The following is a 24,456-nucleotide window of genomic DNA, read 5'->3' on the forward strand; positions in this document are numbered from 1 at the left end:
TTAAAAGTCAACGGGACCTGGGATTCCCAGCCGGTCACCCATACTGGTACTTGCCAGGCCTCAAGCTGGCTGGCGGCCGCGATCTGACGAGAGCAGGTACATTCAGCTTAGAATGCCCGTTGACAGCTCCTCCTCCTTTCCTATGGGCTTTCTGCAGTGCGAACGCACCTCCGAAACGGAAAGAAACCTACTCACGGCCTTAAAAGTCAACGGGACCTGGGATTCCCAGCCGGTCACCCATACTGGTACTTGCCAGGCCTCAAGCTGGCTGGCGGCCGCGATCTGACGAGAGCAGGCACATTCAGCTTAGAATGCCCGTTGACAGCTCCTCCTCCTTTCCTATGGGCTTTCTGCAGTGCGAACGCACCTCCGAAAAGGAAAGAAACCTACTCACGGCCTTAAAAGTCAACGGGACCTGGGATTCCCAGCCGGTCACCCATACTGGTACTTGCCAGGCCTCAAGCTGGCTGGCGGCCGCGATCTGACGAGAGCAGGCACATTCAGCTTAGAATGCCCGTTGACAGCTCCTCCTCCTTTCCTATGGGCTTTCTGCAGTGCGAACGCACTTCCGAAAAGGAAAGAAACCTACTCACGGCCTTAAAAGTCAACGGGACCTGGGATTCCCAGCCGGTCACCCATACTGGTACTTGCCAGGCCTCAAGCTGGCTGGTGGCCGCGATCTGACGAGAGCAGGCACATTCAGCTTAGAATGCCCGTTGACAGCTCCTCCTCCTTTCCTATGGGCTTTCTGCAGTGCGAACGCACCTCCGAAAAGGAAAGACACCTACTCACGGCCTTAAAAGTCAACGGGACCTGGGATGCCCAGCCGGTCACCCATACTGGTACTTGCCAGGCCTCAAGCTGGCTGGCGGCCGCGATCTGACGAGAGCAGGCACATTCAGCTTAGAATGCCCGTTGACAGCTCCTCCTCCTTTCCTATGGGCTTTCTGCAGTGCGAACGCACCTCCGAAAAGGAAAGCAACCTACTCACGGCCTTAAAAGTCAACGGGACCTGGGATTCCCAGCCGGTCACCCATACTGGTACTTGCCAGGCCTCAAGCTGGCTGGCGGCCGCGATCTGACGAGAGCAGGCACATTCAGCTTAGAATGGCCGTTGACAGCTCCGCCTCCTTTCCTATGGGCTTTCTGCAGTGCGAACGCACCTCCGAAAAGGAAAGAAACCTACTCACGGCCTTAAAAGTCAACGGGACCTGGGATTCCCAGCCGGTCACCCATACTGGTACTTGCCAGGCCTCAAGCTGGCTGGCGGCCGCGATCTGACGAGAGCAGGCACATTCAGCTTAGAATGCCCGTTGACAGCTCCTCCTCCTTTCCTATGGGCTTTCTGCAGTGCGAACGCACCTCCGAAAAGGAAAGAAACCTACTCACGGCCTTAAAAGTCAACGGGACCTGGGATTCCCAGCCGGTCACCCATACTGGTACTTGCCAGGCCTCAAGCTGGCTGGCGGCCGCGATCTGACGAGAGCAGGCACATTCAGCTTAGAATGCCCGTTGACAGCTCCTCCTCCTTTCCTATGGGCTTTCTGCAGTGCGAACGCACCTCCGAAAAGGAAAGCAACCTACTCACGGCCTTAAAAGTCAACGGGACCTGGGATTCCCAGCCGGTCACCCATACTGGTACTTGCCAGGCCTCAAGCTGGCTGGCGGCTGCGATCTGACGAGAGCAGGCACATTCAGCTTAGAATGCCCGTTGACAGCTCCTCCTCCTTTGCTATGGGCTTTCTGCAGTGCGAACGCACCTCCGAAACGGAAAGGAACCTACTCACGGCCTTAAAAGTCAACGGGACCTGGGATTCCCAGCCGGTCACCCATACTGGTACTTGCCAGGCCTCAAGCTGCCTGGCGGCCGCGATCTGACGAGAGCAGGCACATTCAGCTTAGAATGCCCGTTGACAGCTCCTCCTCCTTTCCTATGGGCTTTCTGCAGTGCGACCGCACCTCCGAAAAGGAAAGAAACCTACTCACGGCCTTAAAAGTCAACGGGACCTGGGATTCCCAGCCGGTCACCCATACTGGTACTTGCCAGGCCTCAAGCTGCCTGGCGGCCGCGATCTGACGAGAGCAGGCACATTCAGCTTAGAATGCCCGTTGACAGCTCCTCCTCCTTTCCTATGGGCTTTCTGCAGTGAGAACGCACCTCCGAAAAGGAAAGCAACCTACTCACGGCCTTAAAAGTCAACGGGACCTGGGATTCCCAGCCGGTCACCCATACTGGTACTTGCCAGGCCTCAAGCTGGCTGGCGGCCGCGATCTGACGAGAGCAGGCACATTCAGCTTAGAATGCCCGTTGACAGCTCCTCCTCCTTTCCTATGGGCTTTCTGCAGTGCGAACGCACCTCCGAAAAGGAAAGAAACCTACTCACGGCCTTAAAAGTCAACAGGACCTGGGATTCCCAGACGGTCACCCATACTGGTACTTGCCAGGCCTCAAGCTGGCTGGCGGCCGCGATCTGACGAGAGCAGGCACATTCAGCTTAGAATGCCCGTTGACAGCTCCTCCTCCTTTCCTATGGGCTTTCTGCAGTGCGAACGCACCTCCGAAAAGGAAAGAAACCTACTCACGGCCTTAAAAGTCAACGGGACCTGGGATTCCCAGCCGGTCACCCATACTGGTACTTGCCAGGCCTCAAGCTGGCTGGCGGCCGCGATCTGACGAGAGCAGGCACATTCAGCTTAGAATGCCCGTTGACAGCTCCTCCTCCTTTCCTATGGGCTTTCTGCAGTGCGAACGCACCTCCGAAAAGGAAAGAAACCTACTCACGGCCTTAAAAGTCAACGGGACCTGGGATTCCCAGCCGGTCACCCATACTGGTACTTGCCAGGCCTCAAGCTGGCTGGCGGCCGCGATCTGACGAGAGCAGGTACATTCAGCTTAGAATGCCCGTTGACAGCTCCTCCTCCTTTCCTATGGGCTTTCTGCAGTGCGAACGCACCTCCGAAAAGGAAAGCAACCTACTCACGGCCTTAAAAGTCAACGGGACCTGGGATTCCCAGCCGGTCACCCATACTGGTACTTGCCAGGCCTCAAGCAGGCTGGCGGCCGCGATCTGACGAGAGCAGGCACATTCAGCTTAGAATGCTCGTTGACAGCTCCTCCTCCTTTCCTATGGGCTTTCTGCAGTGCGAACGCACCTCCGAAAAGGAAAGAAACCTACTCACGGCCTTAAAAGTCAACGGGACCTGGGATTCCCAGCCGGTCACCCACACTGGTACTTGCCAGGCCTCAAGCTGGCTGGCGGCCGCGATCTGACGAGAGCAGGCACATTCAGCTTAGAATGCCCGTTGACAGCTCCTCCTCCTTTCCTATGGGCTTTCTGCAGTGCGAACGCACCTCCGAAAAGGAAAGCAACCTACTCACGGCCTTAAAAGTCAACGGGACCTGGGATTCCCAGCCGGTCACCCATACTGGTACTTGCCAGGCCTCAAGCTGGCTGGCGGCCGCGATCTGACGAGAGCAGGCACATTCAGCTTAGAATGCCCGTTGACAGTGCCTCCTCCTTTCCTATGGGCTTTCTGCAGTGCGAACGCACCCTCGAAAAGGAAAGAAACCTACTCACGGCCTTAAAAGTCAACAGGACCTGGGATTCCCAGCCGGTCACCCATACTGGTACTTGCCAGGCCTCAAGCTGGCTGGCGGCCGCGATCTGACGAGAGCAGGCACATTCAGCTTAGAATGCCCGTTGACAGCTCCGCCTCCTTTCCTATGGGCTTTCTGCAGTGCGAACGCACCTCCGAAAAGGAAAGGAACCTACTCACGGCCTTAAAAGTCAACGGGACCTGGGATTCCCAGCCGGTCACCCATACTGGTACTTGCCAGGCCTCAAGCTGGCTGGCGGCCGCGATCTGACGAGAGCAGGCACATTCAGCTTAGAATGCCCGTTGACAGCTCCTCCTCCTTTCCTATGGGCTTTCTGCAGTGCGAACGCACCTCCGAAAAGGAAAGAAACCTACTCACGGCCTTAAAAGTCAACGGGACCTGGGATTCCCAGCCGGTCACCCATACTGGTACTTGCCAGGCCTCAAGCTGGCTGGCGGCCGCGATCTGACGAGAGCAGGCACATTCAGCTTAGAATGCCCGTTGACAGCTCCTCCTCCTTTCCTATGGGCTTTCTGCAGTGCGAACGCACCTCCGAAAAGGAAAGAAACCTACTCACGGCCTTAAAAATCAACGGGACCTGGGATTCCCAGCCGGTCACCCATACTGGTACTTGCCAGGCCTCAAGCTGGCTGGCGGCCGCGATCTGACGAGCGCAGGCACATTCAGCTTAGAATGCCCGTTGACAGCTCCTCCTCCTTTCCTATGGGCTTTCTGCAGTGCGAACGCACCTCCGAAAAGGAAAGCAACCTACTCACGGCCTTAAAAGTCAACGGGACCTGGGATTCCCAGCCGGTCACCCATACTGGTACTTGCCAGGCCTCAAGCTGGCTGGCGGCCGCGATCTGACGAGAGCAGGCACATTCAGCTTAGAATGCCCGTTGACAGCTCCTCCTCCTTTCCTATGGGCTTTCTGCAGTGCGAACGCACCTCCGAAACGGAAAGAAACCTACTCACGGCCTTAAAAGTCAACGGGACCTGGGATTCCCAGCCGGTCACCCATACTGGTACTTGCCAGGCCTCAAGCTGGCTGGCGGCCGCGATCTGACGAGAGCAGGCACATTCAGCTTAGAATGCCCGTTGACAGCTCCTCCTCCTTTCCTATGGGCTTTCTGCAGTGCGAATGCACCTCCGAAAAGGAAAGCAACCTACTCACGGCCTTAAAAGTCAACGGGACTTGGGATTCCCAGCCGGTCACCCATACTGGTACTTGCCAGGCCTCAAGCTGGCTGGCGGCCGCGATCTGACGAGAGCAGGCACATTCAGCCTAGAATGCCCGTTGACAGCTCCTCCTCCTTTCCTATGGGCTTTCTGCAGTGCGAACGCACCTCCGAAAAGGAAAGAAACCTACTCACGGCCTTAAAAGTCAACGGGACCTGGGATTCCCAGCCGGTCACCCATACTGGTACTTGCCAGGCCTCAAGCTGGCTGGCGGCCGCGATCTGACGAGAGCAGGCACAATCAGCTTAGAATGCCCGTTGACAGCTCCTCCTCCTTTCCTATGGGCTTTCTGCAGTGCGAACGCACCTCCGAAACGGAAAGAAACCTACTCACGGCCTTAAAAGTCAACGGGACCTGGGATTCCCAGCCGGTCACCCATACTGGTACTTGCCAGGCCTCAAGCTGGCTGGCGGCCGCGATCTGACGAGAGCAGGTACATTCAGCTTAGAATGCCCGTTGACAGCTCCTCCTCCTTTCCTATGGGCTTTCTGCAGTGCGAACGCACCTCCGAAACGGAAAGAAACCTACTCACGGCCTTAAAAGTCAACGGGACCTGGGATTCCCAGCCGGTCACCCATACTGGTACTTGCCAGGCCTCAAGCTGGCTGGCGGCCGCGATCTGACGAGAGCAGGCACATTCAGCTTAGAATGCCCGTTGACAGCTCCTCCTCCTTTCCTATGGGCTTTCTGCAGTGCGAACGCACCTCCGAAAAGGAAAGAAACCTACTCACGGCCTTAAAAGTCAACGGGACCTGGGATTCCCAGCCGGTCACCCATACTGGTACTTGCCAGGCCTCAAGCTGGCTGGCGGCCGCGATCTGATGAGAGCAGGCACATTCAGCTTAGAATGCCCGTTGACAGCTCCTCCTCCTTTCCTATGGGCTTTCTGCAGTGCGAACGCACTTCCGAAAAGGAAAGAAACCTACTCACGGCCTTAAAAGTCAACGGGACCTGGGATTCCCAGCCGGTCACCCATACTGGTACTTGCCAGGCCTCAAGCTGGCTGGTGGCCGCGATCTGACGAGAGCAGGCACATTCAGCTTAGAATGCCCGTTGACAGCTCCTCCTCCTTTCCTATGGGCTTTCTGCAGTGTGAACGCACCTCCGAAAAGGAAAGACACCTACTCACGGCCTTAAAAGTCAACGGGACCTGGGATGCCCAGCCGGTCACCCATACTGGTACTTGCCAGGCCTCAAGCTGGCTGGCGGCCGCGATCTGACGAGAGCAGGCACATTCAGCTTAGAATGCCCGTTGACAGCTCCTCCTCCTTTCCTATGGGCTTTCTGCAGTGCGAACGCACCTCCGAAAAGGAAAGCAACCTACTCACGGCCTTAAAAGTCAACGGGACCTGGGATTCCCAGCCGGTCACCCATACTGGTACTTGCCAGGCCTCAAGCTGGCTGGCGGCCGCGATCTGACGAGAGCAGGCACATTCAGCTTAGAATGCCCGTTGACAGCTCCGCCTCCTTTCCTATGGGCTTTCTGCAGTGCGAACGCACCTCCGAAAAGGAAAGAAACCTACTCACGGCCTTAAAAGTCAACGGGACCTGGGATTCCCAGCCGGTCACCCATACTGGTACTTGCCAGGCCTCAAGCTGGCTGGCGGCCGCGATCTGACGAGAGCAGGCACATTCAGCTTAGAATGCCCGTTGACAGCTCCTCCTCCTTTCCTATGGGCTTTCTGCAGTGCGACCGCACCTCCGAAAAGGAAAGAAACCTACTCACGGCCTTAAAAGTCAACGGGACCTGGGATTCCCAGCCGGTCACCCATACTGGTACTTGCCAGGCCTCAAGCTGCCTGGCGGCCGCGATCTGACGAGCGCAGGCACATTCAGCTTAGAATGCCCGTTGACAGCTCCTCCTCCTTTCCTATGGGCTTTCTGCAGTGCGAACGCACCTCCGAAAAGGAAAGCAACCTACTCACGGCCTTAAAAGTCAACGGGACCTGGGATTCCCAGCCGGTCACCCATACTGGTACTTGCCAGGCCTCAAGCTGGCTGGCGGCCGCGATCTGACGAGAGCAGGCACATTCAGCTTAGAATGCCCGTTGACAGCTCCTCCTCCTTTCCTATGGGCTTTCTGCAGTGCGAACGCACCTCCGAAAAGGAAAGAAACCTACTCACGGCCTTAAAAGTCAACAGGACCTGGGATTCCCAGACGGTCACCCATACTGGTACTTGCCAGGCCTCAAGCTGGCTGGCGGCCGCGATCTGACGAGAGCAGGCACATTCAGCTTAGAATGCCCGTTGACAGCTCCTCCTCCTTTCCTATGGGCTTTCTGCAGTGCGAACGCACCTCCGAAAAGGAAAGAAACCTACTCACGGCCTTAAAAGTCAACGGGACCTGGGATTCCCAGCCGGTCACCCATACTGGTACTTGCCAGGCCTCAAGCTGGCTGGCGGCCGCGATCTGACGAGAGCAGGCACATTCAGCTTAGAATGCCCGTTGACAGCTCCTCCTCCTTTCCTATGGGCTTTCTGCAGTGCGAACGCACCTCCGAAAAGGAAAGAAACCTACTCACGGCCTTAAAAGTCAACGGGACCTGGGATTCCCAGCCGGTCACCCATACTGGTACTTGCCAGGCCTCAAGCTGGCTGGCGGCCGCGATCTGACGAGAGCAGGTACATTCAGCTTAGAATGCCCGTTGACAGCTCCTCCTCCTTTCCTATGGGCTTTCTGCAGTGCGAACGCACCTCCGAAAAGGAAAGCAACCTACTCACGGCCTTAAAAGTCAACGGGACCTGGGATTCCCAGCCGGTCACCCATACTGGTACTTGCCAGGCCTCAAGCAGGCTGGCGGCCGCGATCTGACGAGAGCAGGCACATTCAGCTTAGAATGCTCGTTGACAGCTCCTCCTCCTTTCCTATGGGCTTTCTGCAGTGCGAACGCACCTCCGAAAAGGAAAGAAACCTACTCACGGCCTTAAAAGTCAACGGGACCTGGGATTCCCAGCCGGTCACCCACACTGGTACTTGCCAGGCCTCAAGCTGGCTGGCGGCCGCGATCTGACGAGAGCAGGCACATTCAGCTTAGAATGCCCGTTGACAGCTCCTCCTCCTTTCCTATGGGCTTTCTGCAGTGCGAACGCACCTCCGAAAAGGAAAGCAACCTACTCACGGCCTTAAAAGTCAACGGGACCTGGGATTCCCAGCCGGTCACCCATACTGGTACTTGCCAGGCCTCAAGCTGGCTGGTGGCCGCGATCTGACGAGAGCAGGCACATTCAGCTTAGAATGCCCGTTGACAGCTCCTCCTCCTTTCCTATGGGCTTTCTGCAGTGCGAACGCACCTCCGAAACGGAAAGAAACCTACTCACGGCCTTAAAAGTCAACGGGACCTGGGATTCCCAGCCGGTCACCCATACTGGTACTTGCCAGGCCTCAAGCTGGCTGGCGGCCGCGATCTGACGAGAGCAGGCACATTCAGCTTAGAATGCCCGTTGACAGCTCCTCCTCCTTTCCTATGGGCTTTCTGCAGTGCGAACGCACCTCCGAAAAGGAAAGAAACCTACTCACGGCCTTAAAAGTCAACGGGACCTGGGATTCCCAGCCGGTCACCCATACTGGTACTTGCCAGGCCTCAAGCTGGCTGGCGGCCGCGATCTGACGAGAGCAGGCACATTCAGCTTAGAATGCCCGTTGACAGCTCCTCCTCCTTTCCTATGGGCTTTCTGCAGTGCGAACGCACTTCCGAAAAGGAAAGAAACCTACTCACGGCCTTAAAAGTCAACGGGACCTGGGATTCCCAGCCGGTCACCCATACTGGTACTTGCCAGGCCTCAAGCTGGCTGGCGGCCGTGATCTGACGAGAGCAGGCAGATTCAGCTTAGAATGCCCGTTGACAGCTCCTCCTCCTTTCCTATGGGCTTTCTGCAGTGTGAACGCACCTCCGAAAAGGAAAGAAACCTACTCACGGCCTTAAAAGTCAACGGGACCTGGGATTCCCAGCCGGTCACCCATACTGGTACTTGCCAGGCCTCAAGCTGGCTGGCGGCCGCGATCTGACGAGAGCAGGCACATTCAGCTTAGAATGCCCGTTGACAGCTCCTCCTCCTTTCCTATGGGCTTTCTGCAGTGCGAACGCACCTCCGAAACGGAAAGAAACCTACTCACGGCCTTAAAAGTCAACGGGACCTGGGATTCCCAGCCGGTCACCCATACTGGTACTTGCCAGGCCTCAAGCTGGCTGGCGGCCGCGATCTGACGAGAGCAGGCACATTCAGCTTAGAATGCCCGTTGACAGCTCCTCCTCCTTTCCTATGGGCTTTCTGCAGTGCGAACGCACTTCCGAAAAGGAAAGAAACCTACTCACGGCCTTAAAAGTCAACGGGACCTGGGATTCCCAGCCGGTCACCCATACTGGTACTTGCCAGGCCTCAAGCTGGCTGGCGGCCGCGATCTGACGAGAGCAGGCAGATTCAGCTTAGAATGCCCGTTGACAGCTCCTCCTCCTTTCCTATGGGCTTTCTGCAGTGTGAACGCACCTCCGAAAAGGAAAGAAACCTACTCACGGCCTTAAAAGTCAACGGGACCTGGGATTCCCAGCCGGTCACCCATACTGGTACTTGCCAGGCCTCAAGCTGGCTGGCGGCCGCGATCTGACGAGAGCAGGCACATTCAGCTTAGAATGCCCGTTGACAGCTCCTCCTCCTTTCCTATGGGCTTTCTGCAGTGCGAACGCACCTCCGAAAAGGAAAGCAACCTACTCACGGCCTTAAAATTCAACGGGACATGGGATTCCCAGCCGGTCACCCATACTGGTACTTGCCAGGCCTCAAGCTGGCTGGCGGCCGCGATCTGACGAGAGCAGGCACATTCAGCTTAGAATGCCCGTTGAGAGCTCCTCCTCCTTTCCTATGGGCTTTCTGCAGTGCGAACGCACCTCCGAAAAGGAAAGCAACCTACTCACGGCCTTGAAAGTCAACGGGACCTGGGATTCCCAGCCGGTCACCCATACTGGTACTTGCCACGCCTCAAGCTGGCTGGCGGCCGCGATCTGACGAGAGCAGGCACATTCAGCTTAGAATGCCCGTTGACAGCTCCTCCTCCTTTCCTACGGGCTTTCTGCAGTGCGAACGCACCTCCGAAAAGGAAAGAAACCTACTCACGGCCTTAAAAGTCAACGGGACCTGGGATTCCCAGCCGGTCACCCATACTGGTACTTGCCAGGCCTCAAGCTGGCTGGCGGCCGCGATCTGACGAGAGCAGGCACATTCAGCTTAGAATGCCCGTTGACAGCTCCTCCTCCTTTCCTATGGGCTTTCTGCAGTGCGAACGCACCTCCGAAAAGGAAAGAAACCTACTCACGGCCTTAAAAGTCAACGGGACCTGGGATTCCCAGCCGGTCACCCATACTGGTACTTGCCAGGCCTCAAGCTGGCTGGCGGCCGCGATCTGACGAGCGCAGGCACATTCAGCTTAGAATGCCCGTTGACAGCTCCTCCTCCTTTCCTATGGGCTTTCTGCAGTGCGAACGCACCTCCGAAAAGGAAAGCAACCTACTCACGGCCTTAAAAGTCAACGGGACCTGGGATTCCCAGCCGGTCACCCATACTGGTACTTCCCAGGCCTCAAGCTGGCTGGCGGCCGCGATCTGACGAGAGCAGGCACATTCAGCTTAGAATGCCCGTTGACAGCTCCTCCTCCTTTCCTATGGGCTTTCTGCAGTGCGAACGCACCTCCGAAACGGAAAGAAACCTACTCACGGCCTTAAAAGTCAACGGGACCTGGGATTCCCAGCCGGTCACCCATACTGGTACTTGCCAGGCCTCAAGCTGGCTGGCGGCCGCGATCTGACGAGAGCAGGCACATTCAGCTTAGAATGCCCGTTTACAGCTCCTCCTCCTTTCCTATGGGTTTTCTGCAGTGCGAACGCACCTCCGAAAAGGAAAGAAACCTACTCACGACCTTAAAAGTCAACGGGACCTGGGATTCCCAGCCGGTCACCCATACTGGTACTTGCCAGGCCTCAAGCTGGCTGGCGGCCGCGATCTGACGAGAGCAGGCACATTCAGCTTAGAATGCCCGTTGACAGCTCCTCCTCCTTTCCTATGGGCTTTCTGCAGTGCGAACGCACCTCCGAAACGGAAAGAAACCTACTCACGGCCTTAAAAGTCAACGGGACCTGGGATTCCCAGCCGGTCACCCATACTGGTACTTGCCAGGCCTCAAGCTGGCTGGCGGCCGCGATCTGACGAGAGCAGGTACATTCAGCTTAGAATGCCCATTGACAGCTCCTCCTCCTTTCCTATGGGCTTTCTGCAGTGCGAACGCACCTCCGAAAAGGAAAGCAACCTACTCACGGCCTTAAAAGTCAACGGGACCTGGGATTCCCAGCCGGTCACCCATACTGGTACTTGCCAGGCCTCAAGCAGGCTGGCGGCCGCGATCTGACGAGAGCAGGCACATTCAGCTTAGAATGCTCGTTGACAGCTCCTCCTCCTTTCCTATGGGCTTTCTGCAGTGCGAACGCACCTCCGAAAAGGAAAGAAACCTACTCACGGCCTTAAAAGTCAACGGGACCTGGGATTCCCAGCCGGTCACCCACACTGGTACTTGCCAGGCCTCAAGCTGGCTGGCGGCCGCGATCTGACGAGAGCAGGCACATTCAGCTTAGAATGCCCGTTGACAGCTCCTCCTCCTTTCCTATGGGCTTTCTGCAGTGCGAACGCACCTCCGAAAAGGAAAGCAACCTACTCACGGCCTTAAAAGTCAACGGGACCTGGGATTCCCAGCCGGTCACCCATACTGGTACTTGCCAGGCCTCAAGCTGGCTGGCGGCCGCGATCTGACGAGAGCAGGCACATTCAGCTTAGAATGCCCGTTGACAGCTCCTCCTCCTTTCCTATGGGCTTTCTGCAGTGCGAACGCACCTCCGAAACGGAAAGAAACCTACTCACGGCCTTAAAAGTCAACGGGACCTGGGATTCCCAGCCGGTCACCCATACTGGTACTTGCCAGGCCTCAAGCAGGCTGGCGGCCGCGATCTGACGAGAGCAGGCACATTCAGCTTAGAATGCCCGTTGACAGCTCCTCCTCCTTTCCTATGGGCTTTCTGCAGTGCGAACGCACCTCCGAAAAGGAAAGAAACCTACTCACGGCCTTAAAAGTCAACGGGACCTGGGATTCCCAGCCAGTCACCCATACTGGTACTTGCCAGGCCTCAAGCTGGCTGGCGGCCGCGATCTGACGAGAGCAGGCACATTCAGCTTAGAATGCCCGTTGACAGCTCCTCCTCCTTTCCTATGGGCTTTCTGCAGTGCGAACGCACTTCCGAAAAGGAAAGAAACCTACTCACGGCCTTAAAAGTCAACGGGACCTGGGATTCCCAGCCGGTCACCCATACTGGTACTTGCCAGGCCTCAAGCTGGCTGGCGGCCGCGATCTGACGAGAGCAGGCAGATTCAGCTTAGAATGCCCGTTGACAGCTCCTCCTCCTTTCCTATGGGCTTTCTGCAGTGTGAACGCACCTCCGAAAAGGAAAGAAACCTACTCACGGCCTTAAAAGTCAACGGGACCTGGGATTCCCAGCCGGTCACCCATACTGGTACTTGCCAGGCCTCAAGCTGGCTGGCGGCCGCGATCTGACGAGAGCAGGCACATTCAGCTTAGAATGCCCGTTGACAGCTCCTCCTCCTTTCCTATGGGCTTTCTGCAGTGCGAACGCACCTCCGAAACGGAAAGAAACCTACTCACGGCCTTAAAAGTCAACGGGACCTGGGATTCCCAGCCGGTCACCCATACTGGTACTTGCCAGGCCTCAAGCAGGCTGGCGGCCGCGATCTGACGAGAGCAGGCACATTCAGCTTAGAATGCCCGTTGACAGCTCCTCCTCCTTTCCTATGGGCTTTCTGCAGTGCGAACGCACCTCCGAAAAGGAAAGAAACCTACTCACGGCCTTAAAAGTCAACGGGACCTGGGATTCCCAGCCGGTCACCCATACTGGTACTTGCCAGGCCTCAAGCTGGCTGGCGGCCGCGATCTGACGAGAGCAGGCACATTCAGCTTAGAATGCCCGTTGACAGCTCCTCCTCCTTTCCTATGGGCTTTCTGCAGTGCGAACGCACTTCCGAAAAGGAAAGAAACCTACTCACGGCCTTAAAAGTCAACGGGACCTGGGATTCCCAGCCGGTCACCCATACTGGTACTTGCCAGGCCTCAAGCTGGCTGGCGGCCGCGATCTGACGAGAGCAGGCACATTCAGCTTAGAATGCCCGTTGACAGCTCCGCCTCCTTTCCTATGGGCTTTCTGCAGTGCGAACGCACCTCCGAAAAGGAAAGAAACCTACTCACGGCCTTAAAAGTCAACGGGACCTGGGATTCCCAGCCGGTCACCCATACTGGTACTTGCCAGACCTCAAGCTGGCTGGCGGCCGCGATCTGACGAGAGCAGGCACATTCAGCTTAGAATGCCCGTTGACAGCTCCTCCTCCTTTCCTATGGGCTTTCTGCAGTGCGACCGCACCTCCGAAAAGGAAAGAAACCTACTCACGGCCTTAAAAGTCAACGGGACCTGGGATTCCCAGCCGGTCACCCATACTGGTACTTGCCAGGCCTCAAGCTGGCTGGCGGCCGCGATCTGACGAGAGCAGGCACATTCAGCTTAGAATGCCCGTTGACAGCTCCTCCTCCTTTCCTATGGGCTTTCTGCAGTGCGAACGCACCTCCGAAAAGGAAAGCAACCTACTCACGGCCTTAAAAGTCAACGGGACCTGGGATTCCCAGCCGGTCACCCATACTGGTACTTGCCAGTCCTCAAGCTGGCTGGCGGCCGCGATCTGACGAGAGCAGGCACATTCAGCTTAGAATGCCCGTTGACAGCTCCTCCTCCTTTCCTATGGGCTTTCTGCAGTGCGAACGCACCTCCGAAAAGGAAAGAAACCTACTCACGGCCTTAAAAGTCAACAGGACCTGGGATTCCCAGACGGTCACCCATACTGGTACTTGCCAGGCCTCAAGCTGGCTGGCGGCCGCGATCTGACGAGAGCAGGCACATTCAGCTTAGAATGCCCGTTGACAGCTCCTCCTCCTTTCCTATGGGCTTTCTGCAGTGCGAACGCACCTCCGAAAAGGAAAGAAACCTACTCACGGCCTTAAAAGTCAACGGGACCTGGGATTCCCAGCCGGTCACCCATACTGGTACTTGCCAGGCCTCAAGCTGGCTGGCGGCCGCGATCTGACGAGAGCAGGCACATTCAGCTTAGAATGCCCGTTGACAGCTCCTCCTCCTTTCCTATGGGCTTTCTGCAGTGCGAACGCACCTCCGAAAAGGAAAGAAACCTACTCACGGCCTTAAAAGTCAACGGGACCTGGGATTCCCAGCCGGTCACCCATACTGGTACTTGCCAGGCCTCAAGCTGGCTGGCGGCCGCGATCTGACGAGAGCAGGTACATTCAGCTTAGAATGCCCGTTGACAGCTCCTCCTCCTTTCCTATGGGCTTTCTGCAGTGCGAACGCACCTCCGAAAAGGAAAGCAACCTACTCACGGCCTTAAAAGTCAACGGGACCTGGGATTCCCAGCCGGTCACCCATACTGGTACTTGCCAGGCCTCAAGCAGGCTGGCGGCCGCGATCTGACGAGAGCAGGCACATTCAGCTTAGAATGCTCGTTGACAGCTCCTCCTCCTTTCCTATGGGCTTTCTGCAGTGCGAACGCACCTCCGAAAAGGAAAGAAACCTACTCACGGCCTTAAAAGTCAACGGGACCTGGGATTCCCAGCCGGTCACCCACACTGGTACTTGCCAGGCCTCAAGCTGGCTGGCGGCCGCGATCTGACGAGAGCAGGCACATTCAGCTTAGAATGCCCGTTGACAGCTCCTCCTCCTTTCCTATGGGCTTTCTGCAGTGCGAACGCACCTCCGAAAAGGAAAGCAACCTACTCACGGCCTTAAAAGTCAACGGGACCTGGGATTCCCAGCCGGTCACCCATACTGGTACTTGCCAGGCCTCAAGCTGGCTGGTGGCCGCGATCTGACGAGAGCAGGCACATTCAGCTTAGAATGCCCGTTGACAGCTCCTCCTCCTTTCCTATGGGCTTTCTGCAGTGCGAACGCACCTCCGAAAAGGAAAGAAACCTACTCACGGCCTTAAAAGTCAACGGGACCTGGGATTCCCAGCCGGTCACCCATACTGGTACTTGCCAGGCCTCAAGCTGGCTGGCGGCCGCGATCTGACGAGAGCAGGCACATTCAGCTTAGAATGCCCGTTGACAGCTCCTCCTCCTTTCCTATGGGCTTTCTGCAGTGCGAACGCACCTCCGAAAAGGAAAGAAACCTACTCACGGCCTTAAAAGTCAACGGGACCTGGGATTCCCAGCCGGTCACCCATACTGGTACTTGCCAGGCCTCAAGCTGGCTGGCGGCCGCGATCTGACGAGAGCAGGCACATTCAGCTTAGAATGCCCGTTGACAGCTCCTCCTCCTTTCCTATGGGCTTTCTGCAGTGCGAACGCACTTCCGAAAAGGAAAGAAACCTACTCACGGCCTTAAAAGTCAACGGGACCTGGGATTCCCAGCCGGTCACCCATACTGGTACTTGCCAGGCCTCAAGCTGGCTGGCGGCCGTGATCTGACGAGAGCAGGCAGATTCAGCTTAGAATGCCCGTTGACAGCTCCTCCTCCTTTCCTATGGGCTTTCTGCAGTGTGAACGCACCTCCGAAAAGGAAAGAAACCTACTCACGGCCTTAAAAGTCAACGGGACCTGGGATTCCCAGCCGGTCACCCATACTGGTACTTGCCAGGCCTCAAGCTGGCTGGCGGCCGCGATCTGACGAGAGCAGGCACATTCAGCTTAGAATGCCCGTTGACAGCTCCTCCTCCTTTCCTATGGGCTTTCTGCAGTGCGAACGCACCTCCGAAACGGAAAGAAACCTACTCACGGCCTTAAAAGTCAACGGGACCTGGGATTCCCAGCCGGTCTCCCATACTGGTACTTGCCAGGCCTCAAGCTGGCTGGCGGCCGCGATCTGACGAGAGCAGGCACATTCAGCTTAGAATGCCCGTTGACAGCTCCTCCTCCTTTCCTATGGGCTTTCTGCAGTGCGAACGCACTTCCGAAAAGGAAAGAAACCTACTCACGGCCTTAAAAGTCAACGGGACCTGGGATTCCCAGCCGGTCACCCATACTGGTACTTGCCAGGCCTCAAGCTGGCTGGCGGCCGCGATCTGACGAGAGCAGGCAGATTCAGCTTAGAATGCTCGTTGACAGCTCCTCCTCCTTTCCTATGGGCTTTCTGCAGTGTGAACGCACCTCCGAAAAGGAAAGAAACCTACTCACGGCCTTAAAAGTCAACGGGACCTGGGATTCCCAGCCGGTCACCCATACTGGTACTTGCCACGCCTCAAGCTGGCTGGCGGCCGCGATCTGACGAGAGCAGGCACATTCAGCTTAGAATGCCCGTTGACAGCTCCTCCTCCTTTCCTACGGGCTTTCTGCAGTGCGAACGCACCTCCGAAAAGGAAAGAAACCTACTCACGGCCTTAAAAGTCAACGGGACCTGGGATTCCCAGCCGGTCACCCATACTGGTACTTGCCAGGCCTCAAGCTGGCTGGCGGCCGCGATCTGACGAGAGCAGGCACATTCAGCTTAGAATGCCCGTTGACAGCTCCTCCTCCTTTCCTATGGGCTTTCTGCAGTGCGAACGCACCTCCGAAAAGGAAAGAAACCTACTCACGGCCTTAAAAGTCAACGGGACCTGGGATTCCCAGCCGGTCACCCATACTGGTACTTGCCAGGCCTCAAGCTGGCTGGCGGCCGCGATCTGACGAGCGCAGGCACATTCAGCTTAGAATGCCCGTTGACAGCTCCTCCTCCTTTCCTATGGGCTTTCTGCAGTGCGAACGCACCTCCGAAAAGGAAAGCAACCTACTCACGGCCTTAAAAGTCAACGGGACCTGGGATTCCCAGCCGGTCACCCATACTGGTACTTCCCAGGCCTCAAGCTGGCTGGCGGCCGCGATCTGACGAGAGCAGGCACATTCAGCTTAGAATGCCCGTTGACAGCTCCTCCTCCTTTCCTATGGGCTTTCTGCAGTGCGAACGCACCTCCGAAACGGAAAGAAACCTACTCACGGCCTTAAAAGTCAACGGGACCTGGGATTCCCAGCCGGTCACCCATACTGGTACTTGCCAGGCCTCAAGCTGGCTGGCGGCCGCGATCTGACGAGAGCAGGCACATTCAGCTTAGAATGCCCGTTGACAGCTCCTCCTCCTTTCCTATGGGTTTTCTGCAGTGCGAACGCACCTCCGAAAAGGAAAGAAACCTACTCACGGCCTTAAAAGTCAACGGGACCTGGGATTCCCAGCCGGTCACCCATACTGGTACTTGCCAGGCCTCAAGCTGGCTGGCGGCCGCGATCTGACGAGAGCAGACACATTCAGCTTAGAATGCCCGTTGACAGCTCCTCCTCCTTTCCTATGGGCTTTCTGCAGTGCGAACGCACCTCCGAAACGGAAAGAAACCTACTCACGGCCTTAAAAGTCAACGGGACCTGGGATTCCCAGCCGGTCACCCATACTGGTACTTGCCAGGCCTCAAGCTGGCTGGCGGCCGCGATCTGACGAGAGCAGGTACATTCAGCTTAGAATGCCCATTGACAGCTCCTCCTCCTTTCCTATGGGCTTTCTGCAGTGCGAACGCACCTCCGAAAAGGAAAGCAACCTACTCACGGCCTTAAAAGTCAACGGGACCTGGGATTCCCAGCCGGTCACCCATACTGGTACTTGCCAGGCCTCAAGCAGGCTGGCGGCCGCGATCTGACGAGAGCAGGCACATTCAGCTTAGAATGCTCGTTGACAGCTCCTCCTCCTTTCCTATGGGCTTTCTGCAGTGCGAACGCACCTCCGAAAAGGAAAGAAACCTACTCACGGCCTTAAAAGTCAACGGGACCTGGGATTCCCAGCCGGTCACCCACACTGGTACTTGCCAGGCCTCAAGCTGGCTGGCGGCCGCGATCTGACGAGAGCAGGCACATTCAGCTTAGAATGCCCGTTGACAGCTCCTCCTCCTTTCCTATGGGCTTTCTGCAGTGCGAACGCACCTCCGAAAAGGAAAGCAACCTACTCACGGCCTTAAAAGTCAACGGGACCTGGGATTCCCAGCCGGTCACCCATACTGGTACTTGCCAGGCCTCAAGCTGGCTGGCGGCCGCGATCTGACGAGAGCAGGCACATTCAGCTTAGAATGCCCGTTGACAGCTCCTCCTCCTTTCCTATGGGCTTTCTGCAGTGCGAACGCACCTCCGAAACGGAAAGAAACCTACTCACGGCCTTAAAAGTCAACGGGACCTGGGATTCCCAGCCGGTCACCCATACTGGTACTTGCCAGGCCTCAAGCAGGCTGGCGGCCGCGATCTGACGAGAGCAGGCACATTCAGCTTAGAATGCCCGTTGACAGCTCCTCCTCCTTTCCTATGGGCTTTCTGCAGTGCGAACGCACCTCCGAAAAGGAAAGAAACCTACTCACGGCCTTAAAAGTCAACAGGACCTGGGATTCCCAGCCGGTCACCCATACTGGTACTTGCCAGGCCTCAAGCTGGCTGGCGGCCGCAATCTGACGAGAGCAGGCACATTCAGCTTAGAATGCCCGTTGACAGCTCCTCCTCCTTTCCTATGGGCTTTCTGCAGTGCGAACGCACTTCCGAAAAGGAAAGAAACCTACTCACGGCCTTAAAAGTCAACGGGACCTGGGATTCCCAGCCGGTCACCCATACTGGTACTTGCCAGGCCTCAAGCTGGCTGGCGGCCGCGATCTGACGAGAGCAGGCAGATTCAGCTTAGAATGCCCGTTGACAGCTCCTCCTCCTTTCCTATGGGCTTTCTGCAGTGTGAACGCACCTCCGAAAAGGAAAGAAACCTACTCACGGCCTTAAAAGTCAACGGGACCTGGGATTCCCAGCCGGTCACCCATACTGGTACTTGCCAGGCCTCAAGCTGGCTGGCGGCCGCGATCTGACGAGAGCAGGCACATTCAGCTTAGAATGCCCGTTGACAGCTCCTCCTCCTTTCCTATGGGCTTTCTGCAGTGCGAACGCACCTCCGAAACGGAAAGAAACCTACTCACGGCCTTAAAAGTCAACGGGACCTGGGATTCCCAGCCGGTCACCCATACTGGTACTTGCCAGGCCTCAAGCAGGCTGGCGGCCGCGATCTGACGAGAGCAGGCACATTCAGCTTAGAATGCCCGTTGACAGCTCCTCCTCCTTTCCTATGGGCTTTCTGCAGTGCGAACGCACCTCCGAAAAGGAAAGAAACCTACTCACGGCCTTAAAAGTCAACGGGACCTGGGATTCCCAGCCGGTCACCCATACTGGTACTTGCCAGGCCTCAAGCTGGCTGGCGGCCGCGATCTGACGAGAGCAGGCAGATTCAGCTTAGAATGCCCGTTGACAGCTCCTCCTCCTTTCCTATGGGCTTTCTGCAGTGTGAACGCACCTCCGAAAAGGAAAGAAACCTACTCACGGCCTTAAAAGTCAACGGGACCTGGGATTCCCAGCCGGTCACCCATACTGGTACTTGCCAGGCCTCAAGCTGGCTGGCGGCCGCGATCTGACGAGAGCAGGCACATTCAGCTTAGAATGCCCGTTGACAGCTCCTCCTCCTTTCCTATGGGCTTTCTGCAGTGCGAACGCACCTCCGAAAAGGAAAGCAACCTACTCACGGCCTTAAAATTCAACGGGACATGGGATTCCCAGCCGGTCACCCATACTGGTACTTGCCAGGCCTCAAGCTGGCTGGCGGCCGCGATCTGACGAGAGCAGGCACATTCAGCTTAGAATGCCCGTTGACAGCTCCGCCTCCTTTCCTATGGGCTTTCTGCAGTGCGAACGCACCTCCGAAAAGGAAAGAAACCTACTCACGGCCTTAAAAGTCAACGGGACCTGGGATTCCCAGCCGGTCACCCATACTGGTACTTGCCAGACCTCAAGCTGGCTGGCGGCCGCGATCTGACGAGAGCAGGCACATTCAGCTTAGAATGCCCGTTGACAGCTCCTCCTCCTTTCCTATGGGCTTTCTGCAGTGCGACCGCACCTCCGAAAAGGAAAGAAACCTACTCACGGCCTTAAAAGTCAACGGGACCTGGGATTCCCAGCCGGTCACCCATACTGGTACTTGCCAGGCCTCAAGCTGGCTGGCGGCCGCGATCTGACGAGAGCAGGCACATTCAGCTTAGAATGCCCGTTGACAGCTCCTCCTCCTTTCCTATGGGCTTTCTGCAGTGCGAACGCACCTCCGAAAAGGAAAGCAACCTACTCACGGCCTTAAAAGTCAACGGGACCTGGGATTCCCAGCCGGTCACCCATACTGGTACTTGCCAGTCCTCAAGCTGGCTGGCGGCCGCGATCTGACGAGAGCAGGCACATTCAGCTTAGAATGCCCGTTGACAGCTCCTCCTCCTTTCCTATGGGCTTTCTGCAGTGCGAACGCACCTCCGAAAAGGAAAGAAACCTACTCACGGCCTTAAAAGTCAACAGGACCTGGGATTCCCAGACGGTCACCCATACTGGTACTTGCCAGGCCTCAAGCTGGCTGGCGGCCGCGATCTGACGAGAGCAGGCACATTCAGCTTAGAATGCCCGTTGACAGCTCCTCCTCCTTTCCTATGGGCTTTCTGCAGTGCGAACGCACCTCCGAAAAGGAAAGAAACCTACTCACGGCCTTAAAAGTCAACGGGACCTGGGATTCCCAGCCGGTCACCCATACTGGTACTTGCCAGGCCTCAAGCTGGCTGGCGGCCGCGATCTGACGAGAGCAGGCACATTCAGCTTAGAATGCCCGTTGACAGCTCCTCCTCCTTTCCTATGGGCTTTCTGCAGTGCGAACGCACCTCCGAAAAGGAAAGAAACCTACTCACGGCCTTAAAAGTCAACGGGACCTGGGATTCCCAGCCGGTCACCCATACTGGTACTTGCCAGGCCTCAAGCTGGCTGGCGGCCGCGATCTGACGAGAGCAGGTACATTCAGCTTAGAATGCCCGTTGACAGCTCCTCCTCCTTTCCTATGGGCTTTCTGCAGTGCGAACGCACCTCCGAAAAGGAAAGCAACCTACTCACGGCCTTAAAAGTCAACGGGACCTGGGATTCCCAGCCGGTCACCCATACTGGTACTTGCCAGGCCTCAAGCAGGCTGGCGGCCGCGATCTGACGAGAGCAGGCACATTCAGCTTAGAATGCTCGTTGACAGCTCCTCCTCCTTTCCTATGGGCTTTCTGCAGTGCGAACGCACCTCCGAAAAGGAAAGAAACCTACTCACGGCCTTAAAAGTCAACGGGACCTGGGATTCCCAGCCGGTCACCCACACTGGTACTTTGCCAGGCCTCAAGCTGGGCTGGCGCCGCGATCTGACGAGAGCAGGCACATTCAGCTTAGAATGCCCGTTGACAGCTCCTCCTCCTTTCCTATGGGCTTTCTGCAGTGCGAACGCACCTCCGAAAAGGAAAGCAACCTACTCACGGCCTTAAAAGTCAACGGGACCTGGGATTCCCAGCCGGTCACCCATACTGGTACTTGCCAGGCCTCAAGCTGGCTGGTGTGCCGCGATCTGACGAGAGCAGGCACATTCAGCTTAGAATGCCCGTTGACAGCTCCTCCTCCTTTCCTATGGGCTTTCTGCAGTGCGAACGCACCTCCGAAAAGGAAAGAAACCTACTCACGGCCTTAAAAGTCAACGGGACCTGGGATTCCAGCCGGTCACCCATACTGGTACTTGCCAGGCCTCAAGCTGGCTGGCGGCCGCGATCTGACGAGAGCAGGCACATTCAGCTTAGAATGCCCGTTGACAGCTCCTCCTCCTTTCCTATGGGCTTTCTGCAGTGCGAACGCACCTCCGAAAAGGAAGAAAACCTACTCACGGCCTTAAAAGTCAACGGGACCTGGGATTCCCAGCCGGTCACCCATACTGGTATCTTGCCAGCCTCAAGCTGGCTGGCGGCCGCGATCTGACGAGAGCAGGCACATTCAGCTTAGAATGCCCGTTGACAGCTCCTCCTCCTTTCCTATGGGCTTTCTGCAGTGCGAACGCACTTCCGAAAAGGAAAGAAACCTACTCACGGCCTTAAAAGTCAACGGACCTGGGATTCCCAGCCGGTCACCCATACTGGTACTTGCCAGGCCTCAAGCTGGCTGGCGGGCCGTGATTCTGACGAGAGCAGCAGATTCAGCTTAGAATGCCCGTTGACAGCTCCTCCTCCTTTCCTATGGGCTTTCTGCAGTGTGAACGCACCTCCCGAAAAGGAAAGAAACCTACTCACGGCCTTAAAAGTCAACGGGACCTGGATTCCCAGCCGGTCACCCATACTGGTACTTGCCAGGCCTCAAGCTGGCTGGCGGCCGCGATCTGACGAGAGCAGGCACATTCAGCTTAGAATGCCCGTTGACAACTCCTCCTCCTTTCCTATGGGCTTTCTGCAGTGCGAACGCACCTCCGAAACGGAAAGAAACCTACTCACGGCCTTAAAAGTCAACGGGACCTGGGATTCCCAGCCGGTCTCCCATACTGGTACTTGCCAGGCCTCAAGCTGGCTGGCGGCCGCGATCTGACGAGAGCAGGCACATTCAGCTTAGAATGCCCGTTGACAGCTCCTCCTCCTTTCCTATGGGCTTTCTGCAGTGCGAACGCACTTCCGAAAAGGAAAGAAACCTACTCACGGCCTTAAAAGTCAACGGGACCTGGGATTCCCAGCCGGTCACCCATACTGGTACTTGCCAGGCCTCAAGCTGGCTGGCGGCCGCGATCTGACGAGAGCAGGCAGATTCAGCTTAGAATGCTCGTTGACAGCTCCTCCTCCTTTCCTATGGGCTTTCTGCAGTGTGAACGCACCTCCGAAAAGGAAAGAAACCTACTCACGGCCTTAAAAGTCAACGGGACCTGGGATTCCCAGCCGGTCACCCATACTGGTACTTGCCACGCCTCAAGCTGGCTGGCGGCCGCGATCTGACGAGAGCAGGCACATTCAGCTTAGAATGCCCGTTGACAGCTCCTCCTCCTTTCCTACGGGCTTTCTGCAGTGCGAACGCACCTCCGAAAAGGAAAGAAACCTACTCACGGCCTTAAAAGTCAACGGGACCTGGGATTCCCAGCCGGTCACCCATACTGGTACTTGCCAGGCCTCAAGCTGGCTGGCGGCCGCGATCTGACGAGAGCAGGCACATTCAGCTTAGAATGCCCGTTGACAGCTCCTCCTCCTTTCCTATGGGCTTTCTGCAGTGCGAACGCACCTCCGAAAAGGAAAGAAACCTACTCACGGCCTTAAAAGTCAACGGGACCTGGGATTCCCAGCCGGTCACCCATACTGGTACTTGCCAGGCCTCAAGCTGGCTGGCGGCCGCGATCTGACGAGCGCAGGCACATTCAGCTTAGAATGCCCGTTGACAGCTCCTCCTCCTTTCCTATGGGCTTTCTGCAGTGCGAACGCACCTCCGAAAAGGAAAGCAACCTACTCACGGCCTTAAAAGTCAACGGGACCTGGGATTCCCAGCCGGTCACCCATACTGGTACTTCCCAGGCCTCAAGCTGGCTGGCGGCCGCGATCTGACGAGAGCAGGCACATTCAGCTTAGAATGCCCGTTGACAGCTCCTCCTCCTTTCCTATGGGCTTTCTGCAGTGCGAACGCACCTCCGAAACGGAAAGAAACCTACTCACGGCCTTAAAAGTCAACGGGACCTGGGATTCCCAGCCGGTCACCCATACTGGTACTTGCCAGGCCTCAAGCTGGCTGGCGGCCGCGATCTGACGAGAGCAGGCACATTCAGCTTAGAATGCCCGTTGACAGCTCCTCCTCCTTTCCTATGGGTTTTCTGCAGTGCGAACGCACCTCCGAAAAGGAAAGAAACCTACTCACGGCCTTAAAAGTCAACGGGACCTGGGATTCCCAGCCGGTCACCCATACTGGTACTTGCCAGGCCTCAAGCTGGCTGGCGGCCGCGATCTGACGAGAGCAGACACATTCAGCTTAGAATGCCCGTTGACAGCTCCTCCTCCTTTCCTATGGGCTTTCTGCAGTGCGAACGCACCTCCGAAACGGAAAGAAACCTACTCACGGCCTTAAAAGTCAACGGGACCTGGGATTCCCAGCCGGTCACCCATACTGGTACTTGCCAGGCCTCAAGCTGGCTGGCGGCCGCGATCTGACGAGAGCAGGTACATTCAGCTTAGAATGCCCATTGACAGCTCCTCCTCCTTTCCTATGGGCTTTCTGCAGTGCGAACGCACCTCCGAAAAGGAAAGCAACCTACTCACGGCCTTAAAAGTCAACGGGACCTGGGATTCCCAGCCGGTCACCCATACTGGTACTTGCCAGGCCTCAAGCAGGCTGGCGGCCGCGATCTGACGAGAGCAGGCACATTCAGCTTAGAATGCTCGTTGACAGCTCCTCCTCCTTTCCTATGGGCTTTCTGCAGTGCGAACGCACCTCCGAAAAGGAAAGAAACCTACTCACGGCCTTAAAAGTCAACGGGACCTGGGATTCCCAGCCGGTCACCCACACTGGTACTTGCCAGGCCTCAAGCTGGCTGGCGGCCGCGATCTGACGAGAGCAGGCACATTCAGCTTAGAATGCCCGTTGACAGCTCCTCCTCCTTTCCTATGGGCTTTCTGCAGTGCGAACGCACCTCCGAAAA

The 24,456-nt window shown here is 56.8% G+C and overlaps 117 pseudogenes; all 117 read right to left on the reverse strand.

The window, feature by feature from the left end:
• Nucleotides 1–5: 5 nt before the first annotated feature.
• Nucleotides 6–124, reverse strand: LOC136597886 (5S ribosomal RNA; annotated as a pseudogene).
• An 80-nt stretch (nt 125–204) lies between these two features.
• LOC136595632 (5S ribosomal RNA) lies at nt 205–323 on the reverse strand (annotated as a pseudogene).
• Nucleotides 324–403: 80 nt separating this feature from the next.
• On the reverse strand, nt 404–522 carry LOC136595633 (5S ribosomal RNA; annotated as a pseudogene).
• An 80-nt stretch (nt 523–602) lies between these two features.
• LOC136597428 (5S ribosomal RNA) lies at nt 603–721 on the reverse strand (annotated as a pseudogene).
• Nucleotides 722–801: 80 nt separating this feature from the next.
• On the reverse strand, nt 802–920 carry LOC136597263 (5S ribosomal RNA; annotated as a pseudogene).
• An 80-nt stretch (nt 921–1,000) lies between these two features.
• Nucleotides 1,001–1,119, reverse strand: LOC136597058 (5S ribosomal RNA; annotated as a pseudogene).
• Nucleotides 1,120–1,199: 80 nt separating this feature from the next.
• LOC136595634 (5S ribosomal RNA) lies at nt 1,200–1,318 on the reverse strand (annotated as a pseudogene).
• Nucleotides 1,319–1,398: 80 nt separating this feature from the next.
• On the reverse strand, nt 1,399–1,517 carry LOC136595635 (5S ribosomal RNA; annotated as a pseudogene).
• An 80-nt stretch (nt 1,518–1,597) lies between these two features.
• LOC136597715 (5S ribosomal RNA) lies at nt 1,598–1,716 on the reverse strand (annotated as a pseudogene).
• An 80-nt stretch (nt 1,717–1,796) lies between these two features.
• On the reverse strand, nt 1,797–1,915 carry LOC136596625 (5S ribosomal RNA; annotated as a pseudogene).
• Nucleotides 1,916–1,995: 80 nt separating this feature from the next.
• Nucleotides 1,996–2,114, reverse strand: LOC136596747 (5S ribosomal RNA; annotated as a pseudogene).
• Nucleotides 2,115–2,194: 80 nt separating this feature from the next.
• Nucleotides 2,195–2,313, reverse strand: LOC136595636 (5S ribosomal RNA; annotated as a pseudogene).
• An 80-nt stretch (nt 2,314–2,393) lies between these two features.
• On the reverse strand, nt 2,394–2,512 carry LOC136596961 (5S ribosomal RNA; annotated as a pseudogene).
• Nucleotides 2,513–2,592: 80 nt separating this feature from the next.
• On the reverse strand, nt 2,593–2,711 carry LOC136595638 (5S ribosomal RNA; annotated as a pseudogene).
• Nucleotides 2,712–2,791: 80 nt separating this feature from the next.
• Nucleotides 2,792–2,910, reverse strand: LOC136595589 (5S ribosomal RNA; annotated as a pseudogene).
• Nucleotides 2,911–2,990: 80 nt separating this feature from the next.
• LOC136597494 (5S ribosomal RNA) lies at nt 2,991–3,109 on the reverse strand (annotated as a pseudogene).
• Nucleotides 3,110–3,189: 80 nt separating this feature from the next.
• Nucleotides 3,190–3,308, reverse strand: LOC136596529 (5S ribosomal RNA; annotated as a pseudogene).
• Nucleotides 3,309–3,388: 80 nt separating this feature from the next.
• Nucleotides 3,389–3,507, reverse strand: LOC136595640 (5S ribosomal RNA; annotated as a pseudogene).
• Nucleotides 3,508–3,587: 80 nt separating this feature from the next.
• LOC136596564 (5S ribosomal RNA) lies at nt 3,588–3,706 on the reverse strand (annotated as a pseudogene).
• Nucleotides 3,707–3,786: 80 nt separating this feature from the next.
• LOC136595641 (5S ribosomal RNA) lies at nt 3,787–3,905 on the reverse strand (annotated as a pseudogene).
• An 80-nt stretch (nt 3,906–3,985) lies between these two features.
• LOC136595642 (5S ribosomal RNA) lies at nt 3,986–4,104 on the reverse strand (annotated as a pseudogene).
• An 80-nt stretch (nt 4,105–4,184) lies between these two features.
• Nucleotides 4,185–4,303, reverse strand: LOC136597488 (5S ribosomal RNA; annotated as a pseudogene).
• An 80-nt stretch (nt 4,304–4,383) lies between these two features.
• On the reverse strand, nt 4,384–4,502 carry LOC136595643 (5S ribosomal RNA; annotated as a pseudogene).
• An 80-nt stretch (nt 4,503–4,582) lies between these two features.
• LOC136595645 (5S ribosomal RNA) lies at nt 4,583–4,701 on the reverse strand (annotated as a pseudogene).
• Nucleotides 4,702–4,781: 80 nt separating this feature from the next.
• LOC136597447 (5S ribosomal RNA) lies at nt 4,782–4,900 on the reverse strand (annotated as a pseudogene).
• An 80-nt stretch (nt 4,901–4,980) lies between these two features.
• On the reverse strand, nt 4,981–5,099 carry LOC136596637 (5S ribosomal RNA; annotated as a pseudogene).
• An 80-nt stretch (nt 5,100–5,179) lies between these two features.
• Nucleotides 5,180–5,298, reverse strand: LOC136595601 (5S ribosomal RNA; annotated as a pseudogene).
• An 80-nt stretch (nt 5,299–5,378) lies between these two features.
• LOC136595646 (5S ribosomal RNA) lies at nt 5,379–5,497 on the reverse strand (annotated as a pseudogene).
• An 80-nt stretch (nt 5,498–5,577) lies between these two features.
• Nucleotides 5,578–5,696, reverse strand: LOC136596299 (5S ribosomal RNA; annotated as a pseudogene).
• An 80-nt stretch (nt 5,697–5,776) lies between these two features.
• LOC136597440 (5S ribosomal RNA) lies at nt 5,777–5,895 on the reverse strand (annotated as a pseudogene).
• Nucleotides 5,896–5,975: 80 nt separating this feature from the next.
• On the reverse strand, nt 5,976–6,094 carry LOC136597264 (5S ribosomal RNA; annotated as a pseudogene).
• Nucleotides 6,095–6,174: 80 nt separating this feature from the next.
• LOC136595647 (5S ribosomal RNA) lies at nt 6,175–6,293 on the reverse strand (annotated as a pseudogene).
• Nucleotides 6,294–6,373: 80 nt separating this feature from the next.
• Nucleotides 6,374–6,492, reverse strand: LOC136595648 (5S ribosomal RNA; annotated as a pseudogene).
• Nucleotides 6,493–6,572: 80 nt separating this feature from the next.
• Nucleotides 6,573–6,691, reverse strand: LOC136596609 (5S ribosomal RNA; annotated as a pseudogene).
• Nucleotides 6,692–6,771: 80 nt separating this feature from the next.
• On the reverse strand, nt 6,772–6,890 carry LOC136595649 (5S ribosomal RNA; annotated as a pseudogene).
• Nucleotides 6,891–6,970: 80 nt separating this feature from the next.
• On the reverse strand, nt 6,971–7,089 carry LOC136596973 (5S ribosomal RNA; annotated as a pseudogene).
• Nucleotides 7,090–7,169: 80 nt separating this feature from the next.
• On the reverse strand, nt 7,170–7,288 carry LOC136595652 (5S ribosomal RNA; annotated as a pseudogene).
• Nucleotides 7,289–7,368: 80 nt separating this feature from the next.
• Nucleotides 7,369–7,487, reverse strand: LOC136595613 (5S ribosomal RNA; annotated as a pseudogene).
• Nucleotides 7,488–7,567: 80 nt separating this feature from the next.
• Nucleotides 7,568–7,686, reverse strand: LOC136597495 (5S ribosomal RNA; annotated as a pseudogene).
• Nucleotides 7,687–7,766: 80 nt separating this feature from the next.
• Nucleotides 7,767–7,885, reverse strand: LOC136596530 (5S ribosomal RNA; annotated as a pseudogene).
• An 80-nt stretch (nt 7,886–7,965) lies between these two features.
• On the reverse strand, nt 7,966–8,084 carry LOC136597452 (5S ribosomal RNA; annotated as a pseudogene).
• An 80-nt stretch (nt 8,085–8,164) lies between these two features.
• Nucleotides 8,165–8,283, reverse strand: LOC136595653 (5S ribosomal RNA; annotated as a pseudogene).
• Nucleotides 8,284–8,363: 80 nt separating this feature from the next.
• On the reverse strand, nt 8,364–8,482 carry LOC136595654 (5S ribosomal RNA; annotated as a pseudogene).
• Nucleotides 8,483–8,562: 80 nt separating this feature from the next.
• Nucleotides 8,563–8,681, reverse strand: LOC136597486 (5S ribosomal RNA; annotated as a pseudogene).
• Nucleotides 8,682–8,761: 80 nt separating this feature from the next.
• Nucleotides 8,762–8,880, reverse strand: LOC136595655 (5S ribosomal RNA; annotated as a pseudogene).
• An 80-nt stretch (nt 8,881–8,960) lies between these two features.
• On the reverse strand, nt 8,961–9,079 carry LOC136595656 (5S ribosomal RNA; annotated as a pseudogene).
• An 80-nt stretch (nt 9,080–9,159) lies between these two features.
• LOC136596794 (5S ribosomal RNA) lies at nt 9,160–9,278 on the reverse strand (annotated as a pseudogene).
• An 80-nt stretch (nt 9,279–9,358) lies between these two features.
• On the reverse strand, nt 9,359–9,477 carry LOC136595657 (5S ribosomal RNA; annotated as a pseudogene).
• A 279-nt stretch (nt 9,478–9,756) lies between these two features.
• LOC136597396 (5S ribosomal RNA) lies at nt 9,757–9,875 on the reverse strand (annotated as a pseudogene).
• An 80-nt stretch (nt 9,876–9,955) lies between these two features.
• LOC136595658 (5S ribosomal RNA) lies at nt 9,956–10,074 on the reverse strand (annotated as a pseudogene).
• Nucleotides 10,075–10,154: 80 nt separating this feature from the next.
• On the reverse strand, nt 10,155–10,273 carry LOC136597279 (5S ribosomal RNA; annotated as a pseudogene).
• An 80-nt stretch (nt 10,274–10,353) lies between these two features.
• Nucleotides 10,354–10,472, reverse strand: LOC136596127 (5S ribosomal RNA; annotated as a pseudogene).
• Nucleotides 10,473–10,552: 80 nt separating this feature from the next.
• On the reverse strand, nt 10,553–10,671 carry LOC136596943 (5S ribosomal RNA; annotated as a pseudogene).
• Nucleotides 10,672–10,751: 80 nt separating this feature from the next.
• LOC136595659 (5S ribosomal RNA) lies at nt 10,752–10,870 on the reverse strand (annotated as a pseudogene).
• Nucleotides 10,871–10,950: 80 nt separating this feature from the next.
• LOC136597550 (5S ribosomal RNA) lies at nt 10,951–11,069 on the reverse strand (annotated as a pseudogene).
• An 80-nt stretch (nt 11,070–11,149) lies between these two features.
• LOC136597496 (5S ribosomal RNA) lies at nt 11,150–11,268 on the reverse strand (annotated as a pseudogene).
• An 80-nt stretch (nt 11,269–11,348) lies between these two features.
• LOC136596531 (5S ribosomal RNA) lies at nt 11,349–11,467 on the reverse strand (annotated as a pseudogene).
• An 80-nt stretch (nt 11,468–11,547) lies between these two features.
• LOC136595660 (5S ribosomal RNA) lies at nt 11,548–11,666 on the reverse strand (annotated as a pseudogene).
• An 80-nt stretch (nt 11,667–11,746) lies between these two features.
• Nucleotides 11,747–11,865, reverse strand: LOC136596892 (5S ribosomal RNA; annotated as a pseudogene).
• An 80-nt stretch (nt 11,866–11,945) lies between these two features.
• Nucleotides 11,946–12,064, reverse strand: LOC136596915 (5S ribosomal RNA; annotated as a pseudogene).
• Nucleotides 12,065–12,144: 80 nt separating this feature from the next.
• Nucleotides 12,145–12,263, reverse strand: LOC136596795 (5S ribosomal RNA; annotated as a pseudogene).
• Nucleotides 12,264–12,343: 80 nt separating this feature from the next.
• LOC136595662 (5S ribosomal RNA) lies at nt 12,344–12,462 on the reverse strand (annotated as a pseudogene).
• Nucleotides 12,463–12,542: 80 nt separating this feature from the next.
• On the reverse strand, nt 12,543–12,661 carry LOC136596893 (5S ribosomal RNA; annotated as a pseudogene).
• An 80-nt stretch (nt 12,662–12,741) lies between these two features.
• On the reverse strand, nt 12,742–12,860 carry LOC136595664 (5S ribosomal RNA; annotated as a pseudogene).
• An 80-nt stretch (nt 12,861–12,940) lies between these two features.
• On the reverse strand, nt 12,941–13,059 carry LOC136595665 (5S ribosomal RNA; annotated as a pseudogene).
• Nucleotides 13,060–13,139: 80 nt separating this feature from the next.
• Nucleotides 13,140–13,258, reverse strand: LOC136596931 (5S ribosomal RNA; annotated as a pseudogene).
• An 80-nt stretch (nt 13,259–13,338) lies between these two features.
• Nucleotides 13,339–13,457, reverse strand: LOC136595666 (5S ribosomal RNA; annotated as a pseudogene).
• Nucleotides 13,458–13,537: 80 nt separating this feature from the next.
• Nucleotides 13,538–13,656, reverse strand: LOC136597448 (5S ribosomal RNA; annotated as a pseudogene).
• Nucleotides 13,657–13,736: 80 nt separating this feature from the next.
• LOC136596986 (5S ribosomal RNA) lies at nt 13,737–13,855 on the reverse strand (annotated as a pseudogene).
• An 80-nt stretch (nt 13,856–13,935) lies between these two features.
• LOC136595667 (5S ribosomal RNA) lies at nt 13,936–14,054 on the reverse strand (annotated as a pseudogene).
• Nucleotides 14,055–14,134: 80 nt separating this feature from the next.
• LOC136595625 (5S ribosomal RNA) lies at nt 14,135–14,253 on the reverse strand (annotated as a pseudogene).
• Nucleotides 14,254–14,333: 80 nt separating this feature from the next.
• On the reverse strand, nt 14,334–14,452 carry LOC136597497 (5S ribosomal RNA; annotated as a pseudogene).
• Nucleotides 14,453–14,532: 80 nt separating this feature from the next.
• On the reverse strand, nt 14,533–14,651 carry LOC136596534 (5S ribosomal RNA; annotated as a pseudogene).
• Nucleotides 14,652–14,731: 80 nt separating this feature from the next.
• Nucleotides 14,732–14,850, reverse strand: LOC136597464 (5S ribosomal RNA; annotated as a pseudogene).
• An 80-nt stretch (nt 14,851–14,930) lies between these two features.
• LOC136595668 (5S ribosomal RNA) lies at nt 14,931–15,049 on the reverse strand (annotated as a pseudogene).
• An 80-nt stretch (nt 15,050–15,129) lies between these two features.
• LOC136595669 (5S ribosomal RNA) lies at nt 15,130–15,248 on the reverse strand (annotated as a pseudogene).
• An 80-nt stretch (nt 15,249–15,328) lies between these two features.
• On the reverse strand, nt 15,329–15,447 carry LOC136597487 (5S ribosomal RNA; annotated as a pseudogene).
• Nucleotides 15,448–15,527: 80 nt separating this feature from the next.
• Nucleotides 15,528–15,646, reverse strand: LOC136595670 (5S ribosomal RNA; annotated as a pseudogene).
• Nucleotides 15,647–15,726: 80 nt separating this feature from the next.
• Nucleotides 15,727–15,845, reverse strand: LOC136596584 (5S ribosomal RNA; annotated as a pseudogene).
• Nucleotides 15,846–15,925: 80 nt separating this feature from the next.
• Nucleotides 15,926–16,044, reverse strand: LOC136597455 (5S ribosomal RNA; annotated as a pseudogene).
• An 80-nt stretch (nt 16,045–16,124) lies between these two features.
• LOC136597397 (5S ribosomal RNA) lies at nt 16,125–16,243 on the reverse strand (annotated as a pseudogene).
• Nucleotides 16,244–16,323: 80 nt separating this feature from the next.
• Nucleotides 16,324–16,442, reverse strand: LOC136595671 (5S ribosomal RNA; annotated as a pseudogene).
• An 80-nt stretch (nt 16,443–16,522) lies between these two features.
• On the reverse strand, nt 16,523–16,641 carry LOC136597281 (5S ribosomal RNA; annotated as a pseudogene).
• An 80-nt stretch (nt 16,642–16,721) lies between these two features.
• LOC136596140 (5S ribosomal RNA) lies at nt 16,722–16,840 on the reverse strand (annotated as a pseudogene).
• An 80-nt stretch (nt 16,841–16,920) lies between these two features.
• Nucleotides 16,921–17,039, reverse strand: LOC136595673 (5S ribosomal RNA; annotated as a pseudogene).
• Nucleotides 17,040–17,119: 80 nt separating this feature from the next.
• LOC136596933 (5S ribosomal RNA) lies at nt 17,120–17,238 on the reverse strand (annotated as a pseudogene).
• Nucleotides 17,239–17,318: 80 nt separating this feature from the next.
• LOC136597551 (5S ribosomal RNA) lies at nt 17,319–17,437 on the reverse strand (annotated as a pseudogene).
• Nucleotides 17,438–17,517: 80 nt separating this feature from the next.
• On the reverse strand, nt 17,518–17,636 carry LOC136597498 (5S ribosomal RNA; annotated as a pseudogene).
• Nucleotides 17,637–17,716: 80 nt separating this feature from the next.
• Nucleotides 17,717–17,835, reverse strand: LOC136596535 (5S ribosomal RNA; annotated as a pseudogene).
• Nucleotides 17,836–17,915: 80 nt separating this feature from the next.
• Nucleotides 17,916–18,034, reverse strand: LOC136595674 (5S ribosomal RNA; annotated as a pseudogene).
• An 80-nt stretch (nt 18,035–18,114) lies between these two features.
• Nucleotides 18,115–18,233, reverse strand: LOC136596894 (5S ribosomal RNA; annotated as a pseudogene).
• An 80-nt stretch (nt 18,234–18,313) lies between these two features.
• LOC136597181 (5S ribosomal RNA) lies at nt 18,314–18,432 on the reverse strand (annotated as a pseudogene).
• An 80-nt stretch (nt 18,433–18,512) lies between these two features.
• Nucleotides 18,513–18,631, reverse strand: LOC136596796 (5S ribosomal RNA; annotated as a pseudogene).
• Nucleotides 18,632–18,711: 80 nt separating this feature from the next.
• On the reverse strand, nt 18,712–18,830 carry LOC136595676 (5S ribosomal RNA; annotated as a pseudogene).
• An 80-nt stretch (nt 18,831–18,910) lies between these two features.
• On the reverse strand, nt 18,911–19,029 carry LOC136596895 (5S ribosomal RNA; annotated as a pseudogene).
• Nucleotides 19,030–19,109: 80 nt separating this feature from the next.
• Nucleotides 19,110–19,228, reverse strand: LOC136596797 (5S ribosomal RNA; annotated as a pseudogene).
• An 80-nt stretch (nt 19,229–19,308) lies between these two features.
• On the reverse strand, nt 19,309–19,427 carry LOC136595677 (5S ribosomal RNA; annotated as a pseudogene).
• Nucleotides 19,428–19,706: 279 nt separating this feature from the next.
• LOC136596932 (5S ribosomal RNA) lies at nt 19,707–19,825 on the reverse strand (annotated as a pseudogene).
• Nucleotides 19,826–19,905: 80 nt separating this feature from the next.
• LOC136595678 (5S ribosomal RNA) lies at nt 19,906–20,024 on the reverse strand (annotated as a pseudogene).
• Nucleotides 20,025–20,104: 80 nt separating this feature from the next.
• LOC136597450 (5S ribosomal RNA) lies at nt 20,105–20,223 on the reverse strand (annotated as a pseudogene).
• An 80-nt stretch (nt 20,224–20,303) lies between these two features.
• LOC136596999 (5S ribosomal RNA) lies at nt 20,304–20,422 on the reverse strand (annotated as a pseudogene).
• An 80-nt stretch (nt 20,423–20,502) lies between these two features.
• On the reverse strand, nt 20,503–20,621 carry LOC136595679 (5S ribosomal RNA; annotated as a pseudogene).
• An 80-nt stretch (nt 20,622–20,701) lies between these two features.
• On the reverse strand, nt 20,702–20,820 carry LOC136595637 (5S ribosomal RNA; annotated as a pseudogene).
• An 80-nt stretch (nt 20,821–20,900) lies between these two features.
• LOC136597499 (5S ribosomal RNA) lies at nt 20,901–21,019 on the reverse strand (annotated as a pseudogene).
• A 280-nt stretch (nt 21,020–21,299) lies between these two features.
• Nucleotides 21,300–21,419, reverse strand: LOC136596942 (5S ribosomal RNA; annotated as a pseudogene).
• A 677-nt stretch (nt 21,420–22,096) lies between these two features.
• On the reverse strand, nt 22,097–22,214 carry LOC136596526 (5S ribosomal RNA; annotated as a pseudogene).
• An 80-nt stretch (nt 22,215–22,294) lies between these two features.
• On the reverse strand, nt 22,295–22,413 carry LOC136596585 (5S ribosomal RNA; annotated as a pseudogene).
• Nucleotides 22,414–22,493: 80 nt separating this feature from the next.
• On the reverse strand, nt 22,494–22,612 carry LOC136597456 (5S ribosomal RNA; annotated as a pseudogene).
• Nucleotides 22,613–22,692: 80 nt separating this feature from the next.
• Nucleotides 22,693–22,811, reverse strand: LOC136597398 (5S ribosomal RNA; annotated as a pseudogene).
• An 80-nt stretch (nt 22,812–22,891) lies between these two features.
• On the reverse strand, nt 22,892–23,010 carry LOC136595680 (5S ribosomal RNA; annotated as a pseudogene).
• Nucleotides 23,011–23,090: 80 nt separating this feature from the next.
• LOC136597282 (5S ribosomal RNA) lies at nt 23,091–23,209 on the reverse strand (annotated as a pseudogene).
• An 80-nt stretch (nt 23,210–23,289) lies between these two features.
• LOC136596152 (5S ribosomal RNA) lies at nt 23,290–23,408 on the reverse strand (annotated as a pseudogene).
• Nucleotides 23,409–23,488: 80 nt separating this feature from the next.
• On the reverse strand, nt 23,489–23,607 carry LOC136595681 (5S ribosomal RNA; annotated as a pseudogene).
• Nucleotides 23,608–23,687: 80 nt separating this feature from the next.
• LOC136596934 (5S ribosomal RNA) lies at nt 23,688–23,806 on the reverse strand (annotated as a pseudogene).
• Nucleotides 23,807–23,886: 80 nt separating this feature from the next.
• Nucleotides 23,887–24,005, reverse strand: LOC136597552 (5S ribosomal RNA; annotated as a pseudogene).
• Nucleotides 24,006–24,085: 80 nt separating this feature from the next.
• LOC136597500 (5S ribosomal RNA) lies at nt 24,086–24,204 on the reverse strand (annotated as a pseudogene).
• Nucleotides 24,205–24,284: 80 nt separating this feature from the next.
• On the reverse strand, nt 24,285–24,403 carry LOC136596536 (5S ribosomal RNA; annotated as a pseudogene).
• Nucleotides 24,404–24,456: the final 53 nt, after the last annotated feature.

Source organism: Eleutherodactylus coqui, unplaced genomic scaffold (assembly GCF_035609145.1).
Source record: "Eleutherodactylus coqui strain aEleCoq1 unplaced genomic scaffold, aEleCoq1.hap1 HAP1_SCAFFOLD_117, whole genome shotgun sequence".
Taxonomy (NCBI): domain Eukaryota; kingdom Metazoa; phylum Chordata; class Amphibia; order Anura; family Eleutherodactylidae; genus Eleutherodactylus; species Eleutherodactylus coqui.